Here is an 11,704-nt window from a genome sequence, read left to right as displayed (position 1 = left end):
AAATAAAAAACGTTGAAAAAAAAAATTTAAAAAAAAAAAAATAAATAAATAAAACGTTTAAAAAATTTAAAAAAATAAAAGAGACTTTAAAATAGGTATGTTTAAAATGTTCACAGAGATTAAAATGTTAGTATCCATCAAGAAAAGGAGATTGGGGGAGAAAATATATATATATATATGTATATACAGGAAAAAAAATGGAAATGTGGGAAATAAAACATGGGGTCAATGAAATTAAAAACTAAATAGATTGGGGCACCTGAATGGCTCAGTCAGTTAAGCATCCGACTTCAGCTCAAGGTCATGATCTAGCAGTTCCTGAGTTTAAGCCGCATTTTGGGCTCTGTGCTGACAGCTCAGAGCCTGGAGCCTGCTTCGGATTCTGTGTCTCCCTCTGTCTCTGTCCCTCCCTGCTTGCACTCTGGGTCTCACCCTCTCTCTCAAAAATAAATAAACATTAAAAAAAAAAAAAAAAAAAACACCCTAACTAGACACACTCAATGGTAGAGTTCATATAGCTGGAGAAAGCATTAGTAAATTACAAGGCAAAATGAAAGAGCTCTCCCAGAATACAAACAGATAAAGACATGGGGAAGATAATTTACAGATTAAAAACTATGGAGGATAAAATGAGAAACTCCAGTATATCTGAGAAGAAGAAGAAAGCAACATTTAAAGAGATGGTAGCTGAAAGTTTTCCAGAACTGAAGAAAGGCCAGTCCTCCGAGTGAAAAAAGCCTACAATGTACTATGAAGGGAAAATAAGATAAATGTACACCTAAATACATCATGATGCAACTTAAAAGGTTTCTAAGGTACAAATAAATCTCAAACACTATCAGAAAAAAAGATTGACAGCACACGTCTCATCAGAAGTAAAGCAAGACACAAACAGGCATGTTAGCTTAAAATCCCAAAGGAGAATAACTGTAAAACTAGAATACTGTACAAAGCCAGACCAGTTTTTTTACAAGGGGTTGTTCAAACAATTACATAGCAATTGAAGATATGCATATGTTCTTTCCAGCAATAGTACTTTTAAGTATATCTAGAGTATTGTTTTCCAACCTACAGATTTAGTGGGATGTAAAATCATTAAAGCGGTTGTAAATAGCATTTTTAAATTAAATAAAAATACCCAAGGGACACCTGACTGACTCATTTGGTAGAGCATGACTCTTGATCTTGGAGTTGTTAAGTTTGAGCCCTGCGTTGGGTTTACAGATTACTTAAAATCTTTAAAAAGAAAAAAAAAAAAAAACCAAGTGCATCATACATAGGATAAAGTTTCATGCCACTGTGTCAGTTTATACACATACACAGAGAAGTATGTATGCCTGTAAAGGATCATGAAGAACATGTATTTTACTGTGGGTCATAGTCAAAAATATTTGAGAGATACTATTCTAGAGGTGCTTACACATAAGCAGAAGAATAAGCTGTTCACTGCAGTATTGTTCGTAATATTGAAAGCTAGAAGCAACTTTGTTATATACTAAGCAACTTAATTGCTTGTCTAAATGCTGTCCGAAAATTAGAAGGAATTAACTACATTTGTATATAACACAAATGAATCTCAAAAACACTATTTTGAATGAAAAAGGCAAGTTGTAGGATAATAACTGTAGTGAATTTTTAAAAACAGTATAATATATTGTTTGTAGGTATATATGTACTTAAAAGTATAGAGGATGTAGCACCAAATCTTTTGAAAGTTTAGTTTTTAAATGTAATGTTTTATTTTTAGAGATGATATATACAGTGTATATAGTGTTTTTCTCTACATCCTGACCAACACCTGTTATTTCTGTGGGGTCATAGACATTCTGATAGGTGTGAAGTGATGTATCTCACTGTGGTTTTTGTTTGTTTGTTTTCATTGTGGTTTTGGTTTTCATTTTCCTGATACTTAGTGATGTTGAACATCTTTTCATGCATCTGTTGGTCATCTGTATGTCTTCTTTGGAAAAATGTCTATTCAGGTCCTCTGCCTATTCTTTAATCAGATTATTTGGTTTTTTGGTTTTGAGTTGTGTGAGGTTTTTTGCCTATTTTGGATATTAACCCCTTATCAGGTATGTCATTTACAAATATGTTCTCCCATTGAGTAGGTTCCTTTTCATTTTGTTGATGGTTTCCCATGCTGTGCAAAAGCTTTTTGTTTTGGTGTAGTCCCAATAGTTTATTTTTGCTTTTGATTCCTTTACCTCAAGAGCCATATCTAGAAAAATGTTTCTACAGCCAATGTCAAAGAAGTGGCTGCCTATGTTTTTCTTCTAGGAGTTGTATTGTTTCAGTTCTCACATTTAGGTCTTTAACCCATTTTTAGTTCATTTTTGTGTATGGTGTAGGGAAGTGGTCCAGTTTCATTCTTTTCCATGTAGCTGTCCAGTTTTCCCAGCATCATTTATTGCAGAGACTGTCTTTCCCCCATAGTATATTCTTGCCTCCTTTGTTGAAGATTAACTGACCATGTGAATGCACATCTGTTTCTGGGCTCTGTATCTATTCCATTGATCTAAGTGTCTATTTTTTTGCCAGTACCATACTATTTTGATTATTATAACTTTGTAGTATATCTTGGTATCTGAGATTGGGTTACCTCCAGCTTTTTTCTTCTTTCCCAAGATTGCTTTGGATATTTAGAGTCTTTTGTGGTTTCATACAACTTCTAGTATTATTTGTTCTGTCTATGTGAAAGATACTATTGGTATTTTGAAAGGGATTGCATTGAATCTGTAGATTGATTGCTTTGAGTAATGTGGACATTTTAACAATATTAATTCTTCCAGTCCATGGATATGGAATATCTTTCCATTTGTTTTTGTCCTCTTCAGTTTCTTTCATGAGTGTTTTATAGTTTTCAGAATATAGGATTTTTATCTCTTAAATTTTTTTTTTTTTTAACGTTTATTTATTTTTGAGACAGAGAGAGACAGAGCATGAATGGGGGAGGGTCAGAGAGAGAGGGAGACACAGAATCCGAAGCAGGCTCCAGGCTCTGAGCCATCAGCACAGAGCCTGACGTGGGGCTTGAACTCACGAACCGCGAGATCATGACCTGAGCTGAAGTCGGACACTTAACCGACTGAGCCACCCAGGCGCCCCCTCTTAAGCTTATTCCTAGATATTTTATTCCTTTTGGTGCAATTATAAATGGGATTGTTTTTTTCTTAATTTCTCTTTCTACTACTTTGTTAATAGTGTGTAGAAATGCAACAGATTTCTGGGGCTTTTTGTCTTGCATTTTAATTTTAATTTTTTATTAAGATTTTTATTTTAATTCCAATGTACTTAACATACAGTGTTAGTTTGAGGTGTACATTATAACGATTCAACAGTTCTATACATTACTCAGTGCTCATCATGATACGTGTTCTCCTTTTTTTTTTTAATTTTTTTTTTTAACGTTTATTGATTTTTGAGACAGAGAGAGACAGAGCATGAACAGGGGTGGGTCAGAGAGAGGGAGACACAGAATATGAAACAGGCTCCAGGCTCTGAGCTGTCAGCACAGAGCCTGATGCGGGGCTCGAACCCACGAACTGAGAGATCATGACCTGAGCCGAAGTCGGACGCTTAACCGACTGAGCCACCCAGGCACCCCATGATACGTGTGCTCTTAATCCCCATCAGCTATTTAACCTATTCCTCCACCCACCTCCCCTCTGATAACCATCAGTTTGTTCTCTATAGTTAAGAGTTTCTTTCTTGATTTTTCTCTCTCTCTCTCTGCTAAGTTTTATTTATTTATTTTGAGAGATAGAGAGTGCATGCACACGTGAGTGGGGGAAAGGCAGAGAGGGAGAGAGGCAGAAGGAGAATCCCAAGCAGGCTCCATGCTGTCAGCACAGAGCCTGATGCACACCTCAAACCCACTAACGGTGAGATCATGACCTGAGCCAAAACCAAGCATCAGGTGCTTAACTGACTGAGCCACCCAGGCACCCCATCTCTCTCTTTTTTTTTATTCCTTTGCTCATTTACTTTGTTTCTTAAATTCCACATATGACTGAAATCATATGGTATTTGTCTTTACCTAACTGACTTATCTCACTTAGCATTATACTCTCAAACTCCATCCATGTTGTTGCAAATGGCAAGATTTCATTTGTATTTATGTCTGAAAAATATTCTATTACATATATATATATATATATATATATATACAGACACATATATATATGTATACCATCTCTTCTATATCCATTCATCTATTGGTGGACACTTAGGCTGCTTCCATAATTTGGCTATTGTATATAATGGTGTAATAAACATAGGGGTGCATATATCCTTTTGAATTAGTATTTTTATTATTATTATTATTTGGGTAAATACCTAGTACTGCGATTACTGGATCATAGTTTTTAACTTTCTGAAGAACCTCCATATGGTTTTCCACAGTGGCTGCACCAGTGTGCATTCACATCAACAGTATAGGAGAGTTCGTTTTTCTCCACATCTTCACCAAAACTTGTTTCTTGTGTTTTTGATTTTAGCCATTTTGAAAGGTGTGAGATGATATCTTACTGTAGTTTTGATATGCATTTCCCTGATGATGAGTAATGTTGAGCATCTTTTCATGTGTCTGTTAGCCATATGTCTTCTTTGGAGAAACTCTGTTCATATCTTCTGCCCATTTCTTAATTGGATCGTTTGTCCTTTGGGTGTTAAGTTGTGTAAGTTCTTATATATTGGGGATACTAACCCCTTATCAGATAATGTCATGTGCAAATACCTTCTCTCATTCAGTAGGTTGTCTTTTAGTTCTCTTGATGGTTTCCATTGTTGTATAGAAGCTTTTTATTTTGATGTAGTCCCAATAGTTTATTTTTGCTTTTATTTCTCTTGCCTTAGGAGGCATATATAGAAAAATATTGCTTCAACTGATGTCAGAGAAATTGCTGCCTGTGCTCTCTTCTAGGACTTTTTTGGTTTCAGGTCTCATATTTAGGTCCTTAATCCATTTTGATTTTATTTTTTTATGTATGATGTGAGAAAGTGGTCCAGTCTTATTCTTTTGCATGTAGCTATCATGTTTTCTCAACACTATTTGTTGAAAAGAGTGTCTTTTTCCCATTGCATGTTCTTGCCTCTTTTGTCATGTTAATTGACCATATAATCATGGGTTTGTTTCAGGGCTTTCTATCCTGTTCTTTTGACCTGTGTGTCTGTTTTTGTGCCAGTACCATGCTATTTTGGTTACTACGGCTTTGTAGTATAACTTAAAATCTGGAATTGTGATGCTTCCAGCTTCGTTTTTCTTTTTCAAGATTGTTTTGGCTTTTTGGTGTGGGTGTGTGGGTGTGTGGGTGTGGTTCCATACAAATTTTAGGATTATTCTAGTTCTGTGAAGAATGCTGTTGATATTTTAACAGGGATTGCATTAAATCTGTAGATTGCTTTGGGTAGTATAGACATTTTAACAATATTCTTCCAATCCACGAGCATGGAATATCTTTCCATTTGTCTTTGATTTCTTTCATCCGTCGTTTTCAGAGTACAGGTTTTTCACTTTGGTTAAGTTTTTTTAAAAAAATTTTTTAATGTTTATTTTTGGGAGAGAAAGAGTGTGAGCAGGGGAGGGGCAGAGAGAGAAGGAGACACAGGATCCGAAGCAGGCTCCAGGCTCTCAGCTGTCAGCACAGAGCCCGATGCGGGGCTCGAACCCACCAACTGGGAGATCATGACCTGAGCCAAATTTGAATGCTTAACTGACTGAGCCACTCAGGCGCCCCATTTAAAAAATTTGTTTAATGTTTATTTACTTTTGAAAGAGAGAGGGTGCAAGCAGAAGAGGGGCAGAGAGAGAGAGGGAGACACAGAATCTGAAGCAGGCTGTCCGCACAGCTGTCGGCACAGAACCCAATGCAGGGCTTAAACTCACAAACTGTGAAATCATGACCAGAGCTGAAGTCAGACATTTAACCAACTGAGCCACCCAGGCACCCCCCGCCCCCACCTTGGTTAAGTTTATTCTTAGGTGTTTTATTATTTTGGTACAAATTTTTTTTTAATGTTTATTATCTCAGAGAGGAAGAGGGAGGGGCACAGAGAGAGGGAGACACAGAATATGAAGCAGGCTCCAGGCTCTAAACTGTCAGCACAGAGACTGACACAGGGCTCAAACTCACAAATCGCGAGATCATGACCTGAGCCAAAGACAGATGCTTAACCAACTGAGCCACCCAGGCATCCCTATTTTGGTACAATTGTAAATGAGATTGCTTTCTTAATTTCTCTTTGTATTAGTTAATGTAGAGAAATGCAATGGATTTCTGTACATCGATTTTGTATCCTCTGATTTTACTGAATTCATTTATCAGTTCTAGTAGTTTTTTTGGTGGAGTCTTTAGGGTTTTCTGTATGTAGTATCATGTCATCTGCAAATAGTGACAATTTTATTTCTTTCTTACTAATTTGGATGCCTCTTATTTCTTTTTCTTGTCTGATTGCTGTGGCTAGGACTTCCTGTATTATGTTGAATAAAAGTCGTGGGAGTGGACATCCTGGTCTTATTCCTGATCTTAGAGGAAAAGCTCTCAGGTTTCACCACTGAGTATGATATTAGCTCTGAGTTTGTCATTTATGGCCTTTGTTATGTTGAGGTATGTTCCTTCTAATCCCACTTTGTTGAGAGTTTTTTTTATCATGAACAATGTTGAATTTTGTCAAATGCTTTTTGTGAATCTACTGAGATGATCCTATCTATGATTTTTATCCTTTTGTTAATGTTGAGTATCATGTTGATTTATTTGCATATATTGAACCATCTTTGCATCCCAGGAATAAATCCCACTTGATCATGGTAAATGATCTTTTTAATGTATTGTTGAATTTGGTTTGCTAATCTTTTGTTGAGGATTTTTGCATCAGGAATCTTGGCCTGTAGTTTCATTTTTGTAATATACTTATTCGGTTTTTATATCAAGATAATGCTGGCCTCATAGAATGTATTTGGAAGTTTTCCTTTCCCTTCTGTTTTTTAGAATAGTTTGAGAATATGTATTAACTCTTCTTTAAATGGAGTTTTTTTTATTTCCAGTTTAGTTTGGTTACTAGTAACCAGACTATTCCGATTTTCTTTTTCTTGATATAGTTTTGGAAAATTATATGTTTCTGTGAACTTACCCATTTCTTCTAGGTTGTTAACTTGTTGACATGTAATTTTTCATAGTGGTCTCTTATCTATTATCATCCTTTGTATTTCTGTCGTGTTAGTTGTTACTTCATCCCTTTCATTTCTGATTTTATTTATTTGGATCCTCTTTTTCTTCATGATGAATCTGGCTAAAGGTTTATCAATTTTGTTTTTCTTTTCAAAGATTCAGCTCTTGGTTTCATTGATCTTGTCTATTTTTTTTTTCTTAGTCTCTTTTACATTTATTTCTGCCCTATTCTTTATTATTTGCTACTAATTTTGGGTCTTGTTCTTCTTTTTCTAATTTCTAGAGGTGTAAGTTTAAATTGTTTGAGATTTTTCTTGTTTCTTGAGATCACTATACATTTCTCTTTTAAAATTTCTTTTGCTGCATCCCAAAGATTTTGGACCAGTGGGTTTCATTTGTTTGCAGGTATTTTTAAATTTTTTCTTTGAGTTTTTCATTGAGCCATTGCTTGTTGAGTAGCATATTGTTTAGCCTCTACATGTTTATGGTTTCTCCACTTTTTTTTTTTTTTTTTTATTTCTAATTTCATTCCATTGTGGTCAGAAAAGACGTTTGATAGGATTTCAGTCTTCTTAAATTTATTGAGACTTGTTTATTGGGATATGTGATCTATCCTATAGAATGTTCTGTGTGCACTTGGAAAGAATGTGTATTCTGTTGTATTTGGCTTGAATGTTCTGTATATGTATATCCCTTAAGTCCATCTGGTCTGGTGTTATTGAAAGACAGTTTTCTTGGGGCGCCTGGGTGGCTCAGTCGGTTGGGCGTCCGACTTTGGCTCGGGTCACGATCTCGCGGTTCATGAGTTCGAGCCCCGCGTCGGGCTCTGGGCTGATGGCTCAGCCTGGAGCCTGCTTCAGATTCTGTGTCTCCCTCTCTCTCTGCCCCTCCCCCGTTCATGCTCTGTCTCTCTCTGTCTCAAAAATGAATAAAACGTTAAAAAAATTAAAAAAAAAAAAGACAGTTTTCTTATTGACTTTCTGCCTGGATGATCTGTTCACTGATGTAAGTAGGATATTAAAGTCCCCTACTATTATTGTATTACTGTCAGTTTCTCCCTTTATGTCTGTTAAAACTTGTCTTATGCATTTAGGGGCTGCCATGTTGAGTGCTTAAATATTTACAATGCTGTATCCTGTCTTTGGATTGATCCCTGTATCATTATATATTGCCCTTTTTTGTGTCTTGTTACAATCTTTGTTTTGAAGTCCATTTTGTCCAATATAATACTGCTACCACAGGTTTTTTTTTCCCACTTCATTTGCATGGAATATCATTTCCCATCTTTTCACTTTCAGTCTGTGTCTTTAGGTCTGAAGAGAGTCTCTTGTAAGCAGCACATAGATGAGTCTTTTTGTTTTTAAATCCATTCTGTCACCCTATGTCTTTTGATTGAAGCATTTAGTCCATTTACATTTAACATAATTATTGATAAGTGTGTGCTGATTGCCATTTTGTTAATTGTTTTCTGGACATATCTGTAGTTCTCCATTCCTTTCTTCTCTTGTTCTCATTCCTTAAGATTGATTACTTTCTTTAGTATTAGGCTTGGCTTTCTTTTGTATCTCTATTACAGGTTTTTGGTTACTGTGAGGTTTATATATAACATCCTAAGTATAGAGTAGTCTGTATTAAGCTGATGGTCACTTAAGGTTAAACACAGTCTAAAGGAACTTCTTCATTTTAACTCCCCCCCCCACATTTTATATCTATATTGTCATATTTTATATCTTTTAATTTTGTGAGTCCTCTTCCCTTTCATAATTTTCTTCTAATTATGGCCTTTTGTGTTCTACTTTAACATTTCTTGTAAGGACAATCTGGTAATGATGAACCTTTTAACTTGTTTGTCTGGGAAAGTCTTTATGTCTCCTTGAATTATGAATGATAATCTTGCCAAATAGAATATTCTTGGTGGTAGATTTTTTTTTTTCCTTTCAGTAGTTTGAATATATCATGCCCACTCCCTTCTGGCCTACAAAGTTTATGCTGAAAAACCAGCTGATAGCTTTATGGGTTTGTCCTTAAATGTTACTAGTTGCTTCTCTTTTGCTGCTTTTAAAATTCTATCCTTGTCTTTAATCTTTAACGTTTTAATTATTATGTATCATGGTGTGGACCTCTGTGGATTCATCTTGTTTGAAACTTTCTGTGCTTCCTGAACCTGGATGTCTGTTTCTTTCCTGGGTTAGGGAAATATTCAGCTATTATTTCTTCAAATAAGTTTTCTGCCCCTTTATCTCTCTCTTCTACTTCCAGGACCCCTGTAATGCAAATGTTTGCTCACTTGATATTGTCCAAGAGATCCCTTAACCTATCCTCATTTTTTTTTTAACTTGTGTTTTCTTATCATTATTCAGCTTGGGTACTCTATTACCCAATCTTTCAGATTGCTAATATGTTCTTCTGCATCCTTGAATCTGTTGATTCCCTCTAGTATATTTTTCATTTCAGTTATAGTCATCAACTCTGATTGGTTCTTTTTCATATTTTCTATCTTCTTTGTTGAAGTTTTCACTGAGTTCATCCAATCTTTTCTACAGTTTGGTAAATGTCTTCATGATCATTACTGTGAACTCTCTATCAAGCATATTGTTTATCTCCATTTCATTTAGCTTATTTTCTGAGGTTTTGTGTAGTTTTTTTGTTTGGAGCATATTCCTGTCTCCTCATTTTACTTGACTTTCTGTCTTTGTTTTTGTTGAATTAGGTATAATCGTTAACTTCTCCTAAACAGGAAGTAATGATCTTGTGTGTGATTGTGTCTGTGGAGACTGTGTGCCTAAGTGACTTTGACTGGCTGGATCTGTGGCTCTTGTGGGCTGTGGGACAGAGGACTCCATGCTGACGCTGTCCTGGTGGGATGCCTGGAGATGAAGTTGGTGTGGGATGGAACAGTCCTAGGGCTCTCAGCATAGATTGCACATTGGCCAGACAGCTGACGCTGAAGTGGACATTGTCTGGGATGGTCCCAGGGTTCTTCACAGAGAGGGTACCTTGGGAAGACAGCTGAAGCTTAAATGGGTGTTAGGCCAAAGGTCCCATAGTTCTTTATTCAGGGGGGGCTAGGGCTGAGTCAGGAAATGGGTCAGGAGGTCCTAGGATACTGTGTACCAGGGATATGCTAACATGTCATCTGAAGCCAGAGTAGTGTGAGCCTGGAGTCTTCCAGGGTACTTTGCACCTGTGTCACCTTGAAGAGATGTCTGCAGCTATAGTGAATGCTGACCAGAGGTATCTGGTGTGTGCTGCACTGGGGCCGCTTTAATGGGATGGCTAGGGCTGGTGTGGGGTAGGGTCCCAGGGCTCACTGCAGTGGTAGGTCCACTAAGGTACCTGGACCCTTGTCCTGTCTGCACTGTCAGGGTGGAGGGGGAATATCACCTGTGGTGTTCACCAGCCTCTCTGACTCTGAGAGGGTTTCAGCAGCTTCCCTGCCATTTTGCATAGTTTTAGGGCAGAGTCTTTTATGTCCTAGTTGTTCTTTGAAAATGCAGCTTTTTTCCTGTGCTTCAAGGCGTCTGAGGCTTGGTATGGTGATAGTCCAATTAGGGCTCCCAGACTGTACTCTCATCTGTGCTATTAAGGTGCAGAGGAACTGTAAAATGGGGCACTTGCCAGCCCCTCTAACTCAGAGAGTTGCAGCAGCTCCCCTGCCAATCAACAGGGTTCTAAGGCCAGTTCCTTTGTATTCTAGTTGTCCTTTCTTTTTTTCTGTGCCCCAGGGCAGATAAATCTGCTCACCAGTCCTTCCCCACTGCAGTTTGCAGTGTCAGAGGTGGTGGGGGTTCCCTTCATTACAGTGTCTCTGTCTCTTTTGCCATTCTGTACATGGTCTATCTTTTGTTGTGAAGAAGCTGTTCAGTCAGCCTTCAGTTCTTCCCGAAGCATTGCTTTACAAATAGGTAGATCTGGTGTGTCTATGGAGGAGGTCTTTCTACATTGCCATCTTGCATGAGAGAAATCTATGGTTGTATGTCGTCTGCTTTAGCAACATTATGAAAAGCAGATTGTAGTAGCCAGATGGCCAGCATCAATCTCCCCAATTGTTTTCATGTAATTCGAGGGAGAGATAATTTAAGATGTCTGCAAAACTACCTATGCCCTTTCGCACATAAGTTTATCCATTGTAGGAGAGGGGAGCTAGGAGAATTTTCACAAACTAGCTTCTGCTGAATAGGAAATGAAAGGAATTCATTTAAAAAAACTAAAACTATGGGGTGCCTGGGTGGCTCAGTCGGTTAAGCGGCCGACTTCAGCTCAGGTCACAGTCTCGCAGTCCGTGAGTTCGAGCCCCGCGTCGGGCTCTGTGCTGACAGCTCAGAGCCTGGAGCCTGTTTCACATTCTGTGTCTCCCTCTCTCTGACCCTCCCCCATTCATGCTCTGTCTCTCTCTGTCTCAAAAATAAATAAACGTTAAAAAAAAACAAAAAACTAAAACTCATATAGTTAAGTATGTATTTCATGAACAAATACAGGGATAGGGTAGTTTAGAATTATTTATATTATTTAGAATTATTTATAAATTCCTCTTA

At 37.2% G+C, this 11,704-nt stretch overlaps 1 protein-coding gene across 4 annotated transcripts in view; it reads left to right on the top strand.

Annotated features, from left to right (window-relative positions):
- SETDB2 (SET domain bifurcated histone lysine methyltransferase 2) overlaps positions 1-11,704 on the top strand; it is a 58,935-nt gene that overhangs the window by 30,292 nt on the left and 16,939 nt on the right. The gene's annotated exons all lie outside the window — the stretch shown is intronic.

Source organism: Panthera uncia, assembly GCF_023721935.1.
Source record: "Panthera uncia isolate 11264 chromosome A1 unlocalized genomic scaffold, Puncia_PCG_1.0 HiC_scaffold_16, whole genome shotgun sequence".
In the NCBI taxonomy this organism is placed as follows: domain Eukaryota; kingdom Metazoa; phylum Chordata; class Mammalia; order Carnivora; family Felidae; genus Panthera; species Panthera uncia.
This window is presented reverse-complemented; position numbering and strand designations above follow the sequence as displayed.